Source organism: Danio aesculapii, chromosome 3 (genome assembly GCF_903798145.1).
Source record: "Danio aesculapii chromosome 3, fDanAes4.1, whole genome shotgun sequence".
Classification (NCBI taxonomy): domain Eukaryota; kingdom Metazoa; phylum Chordata; class Actinopteri; order Cypriniformes; family Danionidae; genus Danio; species Danio aesculapii.
In genome coordinates, this window is record NC_079437.1 from 62,612,972 (window position 1) to 62,627,368 (window position 14,397).

Sequence of the window (14,397 nt, forward strand, 5' to 3'; positions counted from 1 at the left end):
TGTGGGTGAAAGTTGAAATTGTTTTATCTTCGCACGGATTCAAACATGCAGTGCTGCAAAAGACTGGAGTGTATAATGGTCACGCGTGTCCAAAAACAATGGAAATATAAGATGTTGGCTGGGTTCGAAATCGCCTGCTACTTGGTAGGTACTGCATTTGAATTTTAAATGTACTACTCTGCCGTTAGAAAAGTACATTCTATACAGTATAATGTAAGCCACAGGATCAATAGAGCAATATCAGCTGGGTTTTCTCTACCGCTTTTCTTTATTAAAGATTTTATCAGAGGCAGCCCCACGGCACAAAGCACTTTTTCTCCTTTCAGAAAGCGAGTTTACACACACACACAACACAACACACACAACACACACACATATCGTGGTTCTGCATAGCCATGCATGAGGTGAACGTTGGGTTGCTATTGTAACTACTCACGCAAGAGAGTCAGGCAGTCTTGTCTTGCTTTTGACTGACCGTTCCGTGTGGTCTGACCAGATGCTGCACACACAGGCTGTTCTGATTAGCTGTGAGTTTTGGTTCATTCAGGTGTATTTATGTGAAAGTGGAGTCTGACAACAATAAATATTCTCATCAGGAATAAAACCACCTGTTTTTATACCCGCGCTGACTCTGCCCAGCTGTAGCTATAAGGTTAGGTCTGCTACTGTCATTTTATGCTGGGTAGGCTATAGGGTTGGGCCGATAGACGATGGCCAATAGACAACACGATGCTGAGCCGGCATGACCGATCCTCTGCGCCGTCGCAAACCTGCTCGTGAAAAATACACACTTAGGCCCCATTTACACTAATACGTCTATTAAAGAGTATTAAAAGGGCATTTAAGAAGGAAAATGATTTACATCCACACCGTGTTTACCTAGCATTTCTGAACAGCCCTCCGTGTGCTGAAAACGCACATCACGTGACCACACACACACTGTCATGCGCTCTGAGCTCCAGAGAGCAGTGCACTTCGGACAGTTCATCAATGATGTACCGCTGGATCATGTCTCACAATAGTTGTTAAATGTGGTATTTGATTAATCTTGACTCTCTCTAACGACTCTTGGGTCTTCTGAATCTATCAGGTAACGTGCCACAGCGTCAGTACACTGCTTCAATCTTTCTCTTTCACACTTGTACTTAGTCATTCAGTGAAAACCTCAGATACTGTTGGTTGTGCAACATTTTTACAGACCAACCTCCTGCGGAAAAAGGGATTGACAGGTGGTCATTTGTGTGTAACTTATCTTTATTTATGATTTGTTTATGAGTAAAACAAAGAGCATGGTGGTCAGGTAGTTAAAGGGGTAGGCTACAAATAATTAACTCATTATGAATTGATGAATTTTTCATAAATAATTAATTCACCTCCTCCTATGAGACGATGCCATCTTCCATCGCGATGTTTTACATTAGGCATTGTACGATGCTAAATTGGTCGACATCACCCAACCCTAGTAGGATACTTAATTTATTTTATTATTAGAATAATTTGCAGAAAATTTGTATTCTATTGCATGATGCTTTAAATCAGAGAGTCCAAACTCTGTCCTGGAGGGCCGCTTTCCTGCATAGTTTATGTCCAACCTAAAACACGAACGCGGTTATGAACGTATTAAAACATGTGCTTGTTTGTTGTAATAATGAAAATAATACTAATTTGTGTATCTCCTGACTCCGGGTGCAACTATTCTGCTGTTGTGGCTGGTGTATTCTGGGAAATTGTTTTACCCCTTGGTTTCGAGTGTGATCCTGAAAAATCTTCGTTCGAAGGGCTATTCACCCCTTCCCCTTAGCCCAACGCCTTCAAGCTAAAGAGAATTGGGACACCCTACCCTAAGGGGTAGAATTGAGATTGGGGATGAGTGAACTTCTCCTATTTTTATCCTCTGTCAGGGTGTTTTTATGTTGCCCACACCTGTTACTTGCCCCAGGTGAGTTTAAAGGGGCATCACATGCAGGAAACAGTCTTATTTATCCCAATTCTAATAGGGTGCCAATAATTTTGTCCAGCTCATTTTTGGGGTTTTGTGTGTCCTTTTGTCAAAATCACTTTTTTCTTCCCTCTTTTTTCCAATACACACAGAGGGAATAAACCCGTGAATCAGTTCTTATTTAGTTCACCTTCAGCATGCAGAATAACATCAGTCCACTGTACAGCTTGATTACATCTGGACATTTGCGTGTGGGATTCAGAAACCGCTATATTTGGTATGATCACCAGATGTGTTGCTCTTGCAGGTGGCTGGAGAACACTTGCATTCAACTGCACAAAAGACAGAAAGACCCGCTGGCCACAGGCCTTGCTGTTCATTATTTGAAAGATCTCACTACATCTGCTATAGAGACAGACAGTGGACTGAAGGTCTCCGTATCGGCCGTGGGAGTGCACTGTGTGCGCTGTTCTGGGTACAAAGAACAGGATAGGCATAGAATGAGTTGAGGTTGTCCAGGACAGACGCAGCAATGTTTACAGCAGTGGATTTGTTAATTTTAAAGTCTGAGATGTAATTAAGTCCCTGCCACATGCTCCTTGGATTGTTGGTGTTAAATTGACCTCTACTTTGTCTCTGTATTGTCGGGTGATGGTTTTTTCCTGATGGTTTTGTTTTTTAGTTCCTCCACATCTTTGGATTTCAAAGTAAAAGTTCGCACTGAACTTCGCCATTGATACAAGGCGTTTGGTTAGGGTAGATACCGACAGTTGTGGTTGGGACCATGTCTTCTATACGTTTCCTGATGAAACCGTAGCAGTGTCTGAGTATGCTTCGATGTCCTTATCAGAAGCTGCCTGGAACATCTCCCAGTCATCTCCGTGGTCCTCAAGTATAGATTCCGATTGGCCCGACCAGCTCGGAAACTAGGGATGCACCGATCCTGATGCTTGGATCGGATATCTGTTTGATACCGCATATTTTTGCTGGATCGGGTATCGGCCAGCTGGTACCGATCCATATCCAATCTTGCGTGTGCGCTTTATTCTGTTTATAAGCCACAAAAGCCATGTAGGTTGCCTATTATAAGGCACTACAAAGTTTTCATGTAGGCCGATTATATCCCAAATGTTCTGAAGCCATTCTATAGTTTAATGTGAAGCACAGATGAATATTAACGTGGTTAAATTCATGTTCAGCGCCACCGCGCCTGTCTATCATTCTCCATTCATTCACAACTCAAACTGTGTTCGTTCATGACCACATGAAACTCTCTCCAAGACTGTTTGTTCCTGTTAGTTTTAATTCTTGGAGAAATGCATTTAGTTTTGTATTAAATGGCTTGATTTGGACCTGCAGCAGGAGATCACTGCTGTTTCTAAATCATGTTGTGCTGTGTCTTTTATATAGATCTGCAGATCGCATTTCCAGCACTGGAGTAGAGAGGGTTATACCTGACAAGGCCTACCTGAAATGTTTAATTAGTAAGGCCTCAATAATACGTTGGACAGATCCTCAACGCACTGATTTCTTCCCTTTGACCTGTTGTTTTGGAAGTGTCTGCAGATATTGGAGGGCTGCGCGCTGTGTCTCTGATGCATTAATTCACTCGCCAGCAGCACAGACGCGATGTGCGCCGCTCTGTAAGATTATTCTCACAATGACATAGACGTGATGATAACCGCTGTAAATTCCTTTGCTAGCCCGATGGTTGACACAGAAGGACATAAGGTATTCCAGATCAGGAGAGCAAAATGATCTAATAGAGTGTATGTTTCTCTCATCACACAACAAGTTGTTATTAAAGAAACAACACTTCCTCCTTGCTTTTCCCTGTAAGCCCCTTATGTTCAGTAAACCAGAGAACATTTGTTTTCAAAAAGAGTTGGCTGATTTAAAGGTGCAGATGTCAGGTCTGTCATTTCTGTTATCTAAATATTCATGGAGATTCTGATGCATTTTCCAGTCAGGCACAGAATGAACATGTGTTCCCTATCTGTTTTATTAATTTAACAAAAACATGATGTTGTTGCACTTATGAATATATACAAATAAAAATAGGCCCTTTACAAACATGAACTCAGATTAAATCAGAACTAAACATGATCTGATTTATTTTACATTAATGGGCACCAGAATTGCACTGTGTGTTTCCAGTGTCAATCAGCTTTTGTTAAGTTTCTATGACTTAATAAAAACTGAACTTTTTTATTTCAGACCTAATTGAAGAGTATGAGGAGATTAAAGAGGAGGAACATCATGTCAAAACTGAGGAAAAAACTCATTTACAGACTGATGGTATTTTGAAAAGGGGAGACAAGAATCGTTCACCTGCACTCAGTGTGGAAAGAGTTTGGGAAGAAACAAAAGCCTTAAGATTCACATGAGGATCCACACTGGAGAGAAAACCATTCACATGCACTCAGTGTGGGAAGAGTTTCAGCCAATCATCACACCTTAGTCTACACATGCAGATGCATACTGGAGAGAAACCATACACATGCATTCAGTAGGGAAAGAGTTTCAGCCAATCATCACACCTTAATGAACACATGAAGATCCACACTGGAGAGAAACCATTCACCTGCACTCAGTGTGGGAAAAATTTCAGGCAATCATCATCCCTTAATCTACACCGAAAGATTCACACTGGAGAGAAACCGTTCACTTGCACTCAGTGCGGGAAGAGTTTCAGCCGATCATCATCCCTTAATGAACACATGAAGATCCACACTGGAGAGAAACCATTCACGTGCACTCAGTGTGGGAGGAGTTTCAGCGGATCAAGTCCACTTAATCAACACATGAAGATCCACACTGGTGTGAGAGAGTATATATGCTTTGAGTGTGAGAAGACTTTATTACAGCTGGAGATATGAAACGGCACCAGAGGATTCACACTGGAGAGAAACCGTACAAGTGTTCACACTGTGACAAGAGTTTTAATCAGTCGGTAAATCTGAAAGCACATGAAATGATTCACAGTGGAGAGAAACCATGCAAGTGTTCCACTGTGAAAAGAGATTCAGAGACTTACGAACCCTGAAAAAGCAATGAGAGGATTCACACTGGAGAGAGACCATAGACATGATCAGTGTCTATTAGAGATGCTCATATTGACTGTTTAACCGTAACCGAAAGTTTTTTTTTTTTACTGATTAATGTTATCAGTTAAAACATTTAAATTATTTGTATTTTTGATGTTTTGCTGCATAAATATGCCACACATATTTGTTAACATGTGCAACCACACTTGCCTACAAACGTATTTTGCCAAAAGAAGTAAAATTCAAGAATGAAAAGTAGGATATTGCATGCCAGTTTTGAGTTGACGGCCAAACCAGCGCTGATGCTGATCACCTCTGTCCTGGATCTGCATCATAAACACCCTCATTTCTTTGATATGTGATATTTCATTTTTTCTTTTTATTAAATCTGCAAAAATGTATTGAATGTATTGTATGTATTAAGCACATACAGTGCTACAATAATATGCAAGCAGCATGTATGCATGTGTTATTTTTAAGAAAAATATGGATATGCCTTTTTTTTTACTTTAAAAGTCACAGAAACATTCAGATACAACTATAATAATATTAACAGTGATAGCCTACTGCTCGCTTGTGTCACAACAAAAAAGGTTTTATTTACACCGTACATGAACATTATGAAACAACCTTTCAGTTTTTAAAAACTACATTGCTGTTATTTATCACACAATAAACATACGGGAGTGGGACAATGAAATTGAAATACCTGATTTTACAACAATTCATTAGTATGGTGTAGGGCAGGGGTCACCAATCTCGGTCCTGGAGGGCCGGTGTCCCTCCAGGGTTTAGCTCCAACTTGCCTCAAAACACATGCCTGGGTGTTTCTAGCATACCTAGTAAGACCTTGATTAGTTTGTTCAGGTGTGTTTGATTAGAGTTCTAGCTAAAATCTGCAGGACACAAGTTTGGTGACCCCTGGTGTAGGGCCTCCTTGTTTGGCCAATAGAGCATCAGTTCATCTGGGAAATTACAGACTCAAGTCCTGCACAGTGGCCAGAGGGATTTTGAGCTGGTATTCTTGCAGAATAGTGTTCAGGTCACTACAAGTTGCGAGTGGAGGAAACCCTTTCCTGATTCTCTCTTCCTAAACACCCCAAAGTGCTCAATAATATTTAGATCTGGTGACTTGGTAGGTCATGGGAGATGTTCAGCTTCACTTTTATGTTCATCAAACCTTATCATCCTGATACACGCCGCCGCCTTCAGGATACAATTTTTGACCCGTTGGATCAAGTGTTCTTCCAGAATAGTTGGGTAGTCCTTGGCTGTGGACCCAGTGCCCATCCACAAGTATTGGGCCTAAGGAATGCCATGATATTGAGCCCAAACCATCACTGATCCAGCTGCCAGCGCCACCGCCAGAGCTGCTAGATTCTCCAGAGGTGCCAGATCCTCTCAAATTCCACAAATGGCCAGAGTCGCCACCTGAGTCCCACGAATGGCCAGAGTCGCCACCTGAGTCCCACGAATGGCCAGAGTCACCACCTGTGTCCCACGAATGGCTGCTAGAACCATGTGATCTCCCAGTGCCGCCAGAGTCGTGCAAATGAACTGCCAGTGCCTCCTGAACTTGAGCCTCCCTGACCCACTGGGGTAAATTAACTGTCAGTGCTTCCATGAACCAGAGCCTCCTGACCTACTGTGGGTGTATGACCTGCCTGTGCCTGCTGAACCAAAGCCCCCGGACTTACTTGAGCTCCACACTTCAGGTTCTCCACAGCTCTACACCCTCCGCAGCTCCACACTCCAGGCCTTCCACTGCTCCACACTCCAGGCCTTCCGCAGCTCCACACTCCCAGAGCTCCACAACCCAGGGCCTCCGCTGCTCCATGATCTAGGTCCTCCGCAGCTCCACACCCTCCACAGCGCCACACTCCAGGGCCTCCGCTGCTCCATGCTCCAGGTCCTCCACACCCTCCACAGCTCCACACTCCCAGGCTCTCCGCTGCTCCACACTCCAGGCCCTCCACAGCTCCACACTCCAGGCCCTCTGCTGCTCCACACTCCAGACCCTCCGCTGCTCCATGGTCCAGGTCCTCCACAGCTTCACACTCTCCGCAGCTCCACACTCCAGGCCCTCCGTTGCTCCACGCTTCAGGGCCTCTGCAGCTCCAGACGCCAGACCCTCCGCTGCTCCATGCTCCAGGTCCTCCCACAGCTTCACACCCTCCGCAGCTCCACACTCCAGGCCCTCCACAGCTCCACACTCCAGGCCCTCTGCTGCTCCACACTCCAGACCCTCCGCTGCTCCATGGTCCAGGTCCTCCACAGCTTCACACTCTCCACAGCTCCACACTCCAGGCCCTCCGTTGCTCCACGCTTCAGGGCCTCTGCAGCTCCAGACGCCAGACCCTCCGCCTGCTCCATGCTCCAGGTCCTCCACAGCTTCACACCCTCTGCAGCTCCACACTCTAGGCCCTCCGCTGCTCCATGCTCCAGGTCCTCCACAGCTCCACACTCTTTGCAGCTCCACACTCCAGGTCCTCCGCTGCTCCACGCTCCAGGTACACCTATGTTGCATGGTCTTGGGCCTCACTCCCTCCCCCTGTTCTGCCTCCACTCCACCTCCCTCCTGGCCTGTATTTGGAGCGTCTGGAAGCCACTCTTTGAGGGGGGCTCTGTCACAATCACCAGCGATCTAATCCTTGCAGATCGCTGGTAAACACGCAGTTCGCTAAAGAACTACAATACTGTCAACATATGGACTACAAATCCTGCCATGCACCTCACACTTGTTTCAGTTTTCCTGCTGATTGCTAACACAGCTGAAGCTGTTCAGAATTGATTTCATGAACTTTAAATGCAGCACAGACCTAGTTGGTATACTATTGTGAACATTAGGACGTATTTTCCTTGCCTTGCCATGTTAGATTCTTGCTTTGTTGTATTGTTTATTCCTGTCTGCTGTCTGCCTTTTGACCACCTGCCTGTTATGGACCATGACTCCGGATTTCCTGTATACATCTGTTTGCCCATTTGTTGACCATTGCTTCCCTTACCTTTCTTGTTAATAATCCTGTCTTTGGATCTGCATTTTTGTTGTCAGTGTCATAGTGTCAAATATAAAAAGCAAGAGTGCAAAGAGCGGAGCAGTAGGCAGAAACGTCTCCGAACAGTAGCAAAGCAGGAAATGAGAAATCTACAGTAAAATTAAAATAAATAATTGTGTGTCACACGTCATCTTCTGAATAAGCAGCATCTGATCACAGTGGTCCTCTGTGAATTCAACATATTTCTGATTAGGAAATGAATCAAACTTCTCTCAATTGATGAAACCACAACTGATGTGTATGTTTGTAGGCGTTCACAAGGGTGTTGTCATGTGATTTGTGTTTAAATACAGAGGCAGGAACTCAATGACCAGACTATAGAATTCTGCATTGAGTTTGATTCATGGGATTACTAAACCAGAGAACATTTGTTTTCAAAAAGAGTTGGCTGATTTAAAGGTGCAGATGTCAGGTCTGTCATTTCTGTTAAATAAGTATGCATGGAGATTCAGCTCTTTATTCTGATGCATTTGACGGGCATGCACAAAATGAACACGTATTCTCTATCTGTTTTATTAACTTTAACAAAAACATAATGCTGTTGCACTTATGAATATATACAAATAAAATAGGCCCTTTACAAATGTGAACTCAGATTAAATCAGAACTAACATGATCTGATTATTTTACAAAAATGTCCATCAAAATTACAGTTTGTGTAGCCAATGTTTCAGTGTCTTTCACTTCAGCTTTTGATGAGTTTTCTGTAACTTACTAAAACTGAACTTTTTTTTATTCAGACCTAATTGAAAAGTATGAGGAGATTAAAGAGGAGGAACATCATGTCAAAACTGAGGAAAAACTCATTTACAGACTGATGGTATTTTGAAAAGGGAAGAGACAAGAATCGATTTACCTGTACTCAGTGTGGAAAGAGTTTTTGGAAGACAAAGCAGGTCTTAGGATTCACATGAGGATCCACACTGGAGAGAAACCATACACATGCACCCAGTGTGGGAAGAGTTTCAGCCAATCATCACACTTTAATCTACACATGAGCATCCACACTGGAGAGAAACCATTCACATGTACTCAGTGTGGGAAGAGTTACATCCAATCATCACACCTTAATCAACACATGAAGAGCCACACTGGAGAGAAACCATTCACATGTACTCTGTGTGGGAAGAGTTTCAGCCGATCATCAAACCTTAATCAACACATGAAGATCCACACTGGCATGAGAGAGTTTATGTGCTTTGAGTGTGAGAAGACTTTTATTACAGCTGGAGAATTAAAACGGCACCAGAGGATTCACACTGGAGAGAAACCTTACAAGTGTTTCACACTGTGATAAGAGGTTTAATCAGTCGGTAAATCTGAAAGCACATGTAATTATTCACACTGGAGAGAAACCGTACAAGTGTTCACACTGTGAAAGGGATTCAGAGATTTACGATACCTGAAAAGACATGAGAGGATTCACACTGTAGAGAAAGCATAGACATGATCAGTGTCTATTAGAGATGCTCATATTGACCATTTAACCTTTAAACGAAAGGATGCATTTCTAACCGATTAATGTTATCAGTTAAAACCGTAATTTTTTTAGGCATTTTTAATGTTTTGCTGCATTAATACGTAACCCATATTTGTTACTCATGGGCCGTTAACATGTGCAACCAAACGTGCCTACAGATGCATTTTGCTAACGTAGTAAAATGAAAGGAGCGAAAAGAGGGATATTGCTTGCCACAGTTTAACACAGACAAGTTGAGAGTGAAATTATGTTTGATAAGGCTGAGTGACGGTATACTGTTTTCAATACTCTGACACCCCTGCGCTGCAGTAGGTGTGGTTGTAAATGAATTGTACTGTCCACGTGTACCGATAAATAATGTTCTCTGTCTGACTCCTGAATGAGAAACAACAATGGGAAGAAACCGCATATCAATGAAGGCGGAGCTCCAGGAGACGCCCACTGATTGCATAATTGCCAATGGTTGCTCAAAGGTGTTTAGGATCCAAAATTTTGGCAAGCTGTTTCCTACTGCTTAAATGAACTCAATTAGAACATGATTTCAGCCAGAATTTGTTCAAAATTACATCACTTCAGTTTGTTCTTCAGTTTGGTTTGCAGTATACCAAGGCCTTAAGTTTGGAAAGCCTATTAATTTGTCTTGTGTATTTGCTTCTTTTGTTATTAAAGTTTCTTTAGTTTCAAGATCAAGATTCTTTCTAGTTTACTACATTTACTTTGAGTAGAATACAAACTTGAATATTGATTAATATTTTAAAATTTCAGGAGAGCAACAGGTATTTGTCAGGTTCTGTGTTGTTCCATGTGTTCCCTGTTTTCATCATGTGACCCCTATGTTCTAGTTCCCGCCATTTGTTAATGTTTTATAAGTTTCATCTGCGTCTCCCCCCCCCCCCTGGATGTAATCAGTTTAATCATGTCCTTGTATTTAAGTCCCTGTGTTCAGTTAGTTCCTTGTCCGGTATTGTACATCATTCCTATAGGTCATCCTGTATTGTCTACAACCCATGTCATTCCTGAGTGTCCAGTGTTCGTTAAGTGAGTGTTTGTAAATAAATATGTGTTTTGATAAATCCTGTGATTCTGTGCATTTGTGGGAGAGCCCAGGCGTGACAGTATTAAGTTTTATGAAATCAAAACACTATTTGTAAAATCTGTTTCCATTACCTTGTTGGTAACGTTAGAATGAACATCTTAACATCTCCCATGTTTAGATAAATCAGAGGTAATTGGTCAATCTTTTCTACCTTTTCTTATGTTGTTATTGAAACTTCCTCCAGCTCCTCTGGTGGCACTCCATTCAAGCAAGACACAGTCCCTCCAGCCTATCCTGGGTCTTCCCTGAGGCCTTCACCTGGTGGGACAAGCCCAGAACACCTCCCTAGGTCCTAGGTTGAAGTCCAGGATAATCTGAGACACAAGCAGCAGCTCTACGCTGTGTTCCTCTGAGTTCCTCATACTTGTTTCCCTTCTTAAAATGGGAACCACCACCCCAGTTGCCCAGTCTAGAGGTACTGTATCTCAAACTGACTAGCAGAGAAGCCTAACAACAGAACACCATTCGGATTTAGATCAGAGAGGCTGTTCCTCCGAATCACCCCTCTCCAGGTATCGCTGTCATACCTACATGAGTGTTAAATTCCTCAAGTAGAACAACAGCGTGTCTAGTCCATCAACCCTCCCAAGGACTCCCAAGAAGGTTGGGTACTCTGCACTGCTCTTTTGCCTGTAAGCACAAACTACAGTGAGACCCCAATTCAAATGTGCAGGAAAGTGACCTTATCATCTGGGATCTCCACCCCATGGCAGCTAAGTTGGGAAGCTATAAGCAAGTCCACACCAGCCAGTTTCCTCTCACTCATACTGTTCAACCTCCCGCACAAGCTCAGGCTCCTTCCCTCTCAGTGAGGTGACATTCCATGTCCCAATAGCCAGTTTCTGTGTCTGACGATCGGGTTATTGCGGTCCATACTTTTGACCAGTCAAAGGTCAGTTCAAATCCTCAGACGTGGCTAAACTCATCTACCTGTACTCTTGGGCAAGAGTCCACAAGGGCTGAGCACAGGTGGAAAAAGGATGGGCTTCAGGTCTCTTACCAGATTTTAAAAGACTGCTTAAATGCATATCAAGTGTTGGTCAGTGAAGCTGAATACTAATCCTTTTTAAAATTGATTGCTAAAATGCAGTAAGCCAAAAGTCCTTTTTAAAACCATAAATTCAGTTCTAAATCCAATTGTTAGCTTGGTTCCTGTGGTCAATCTGGAGACTTGCACAAATTCCTTTAACTTTTTTGTTCCTATTGGTTCACACCTCTTTCCCACTGACGTTGATCATTATAAATTGGTCCCTCCGTCAAGCATTTTTACATATTTTCAGCCAGTATCTTCATCTCAGCTGCTTAAAATAATTTCTCAGATGAAGCTCACCCTTTGTCCTTCAGATGAACTGTTTTGTTGTCTGTTTGGAGAGGTTTTAGACACACTTAGCTCTTCCCTCCTAGCTGTAATAAGCAGCTCTCTAATAAATGCAGTTTTTCCGGAAATATTCAAACATTCTGTCGTACAGCCCCTATTAAAGAGGCCTCCTCTTGATCCCGCTGTGCCTGACCACTACAGGCCCATTTCTAAACTCTCATTTGTCTCAAAGGTTTTAGAGAAAATGACACTATCACAGTTGACTTTATATCTGGATATTTTCAGCATCTTAGACTCTTTTCAATCTGGCTTTACAACACAGCACAGCACTGAGTCTGCACTACTGAAAGTTGCAGACGACATTTTACTTTCCATGGATTCTGGGTCATCTGTGATTTTAATACTGTTAGACCTCAGCGCAGTCTTTGACCGTGACATTTTGTTGAAAAGACTCGAGTGTGTTGTTGCGATTGAGGGCCTTGCCCTTACAATAGTTCTTCTCATATTTAAAGACGAGGTCTTTTCTGTAAATATTGGGTCTTAAACTTCACCACCTGAACCCACTGACTGTGCCGTTCCACAAGGATCTGTTCTTGGCCCTTTATTATTTTCTCTCTACATGCTTCCTTTAAGCTCAATATGCTGCTAGCATAACAAACCATCACTGCTACGCTGATGACCTCTAACTATATTTTCCTATCAACCAGGAAAAGATTTATCGTTAGAGCACATTTTCTCATGCCTAAATAACGTTAAGACCTGGATGACTAACAATACTCTGCAACTAAATGAAAATAAAACTGAAGTGCTCTTATTAGGTCCTACTGCTACTAACCATTCAATTAAAACCCAGCTGGCATTCCTAAAAAAACCTTCACATTTATACGGGTCATCAGCGTCAACGCTTCCCATTCACTTTGAATAGGTGATGTCAGGCGTTGCTGAACTGCATTGTTGCTCCGTGCTCGGTGCAGAAGCTGGGAAATACTCCTGCACAGTTGGTTCAATATTCACAAAATTTCTTATGTAAAGGTGGCGGTTCATTCCGCTGTGGCGACCCCTGATAAATAAAGGCACTAAGCTGAAGGAAAATGAATGTAAAGTCCTGTTTAGCAATGAACAAAAGCAAACAAGAAATACAAATAATTCATCTTCTGTGCACAAATCATTCCCTTTCGCCAGAGATTGACTGACATACAGGCAGCCAATCAGCTTTCGCTGTGCTTCTACAGGCAGCCAATCAGCTTTCTCTGATCAGCGTGCAGGCAAATCTCCCGCCCCCAGCGCTCAGTCTGAGGCGGAGAGCGGAGAGTGCAGAGCTTTGCTGTTTGCTGTTGAATTCCTTTAACTCCACTTCTGTTACGGGTGTTGTGCGTCTATTCAAAGTAAGTGTATTATATCTGACCTTTGTAGCGTTCGCAGATTTGCTGCAATTATCTTGCGGGTTGAACTGCTTTAACATATGTGCTCAATGCTAATATACTCTCTTGTTTTTAGCTCGATGCTACGCTGTAAACACTTGTGTAATGCGTTACTCACGGGTTATCTGGGCACCTTTCATTTGTGTCTCCATCTCATTCATTCACTCTGTAAACACTGGAATATTCCCATCAGGCTCCAGTGAAGAGTCTATTGAAGGACAGCGAGAACATGAGTGATCCAGAACCCTGCAGAATTAAACATGAAGACACTGAACAACAAATAGGTTGGTGTTTATTATTGATTTTCAACATGTCTTTTGGAGTTCATTTTGAAGTCTGATGAAGCGGTGTTATTAAGCACAAACTGTGCTACAGTGATATGCAGACAGCATGTATGTATGTGTTCTTTTTGAGAAAAGTCACAGAAACAAAGCTAAAAAGCAGATAGTAAACGCGTGTATTTACAGCCTTTTCTAACTAATTGATAATGGTTAGAGATTTTGCCACCAAATCACCCTGTTTACTCATTCACTTTAAAGCACAGGTCTCAAACTCAATTCCTGGAGGGCCGCAGCTCTGCACAGTTTTGCTCCAACCCTAATCAAACACAGCTGATCCGGCAGCTTGATTAGTTGGATTAGGGTAGGGTTGCGCCAGCTGATTGTTAGTTCTTTCTTAAACTGGAATGTAAAGTCCACACCAGGGACTACTAGCTAGTTTGTAATGAAATTTGTTCTTACTTCAGTTGCCCCACATGTTCTTAAGGAAAACCCTATTTAGTAGGTTGTAAGCTCTCTGTAAAATGCGTAATAAATCCAATAAAAAGGATTTCAATTATTAAACTGCTTTAAAATTCTGCAACTAATGCATATATATATATATATATATATATATATATATATATATATATATATATATATATATATATATATATATATATGTGTGTAACTGTTCTATGACAAATGACATTTTATAGGACATTACATTACAGTCAGTCAATGTACCAGTTGCTGCTGTAAATATTTAGTTGGAACATTGCT

At 42.3% G+C, this 14,397-nt stretch overlaps 1 pseudogene; it reads left to right on the top strand.

Annotated features, from left to right (window-relative positions):
• Positions 1 to 13,228: 13,228 nt before the first annotated feature.
• Positions 13,229 to 14,397, top strand: part of LOC130220626 (zinc finger protein 91-like) — a 30,574-nt pseudogene continuing 29,405 nt past the window's right edge.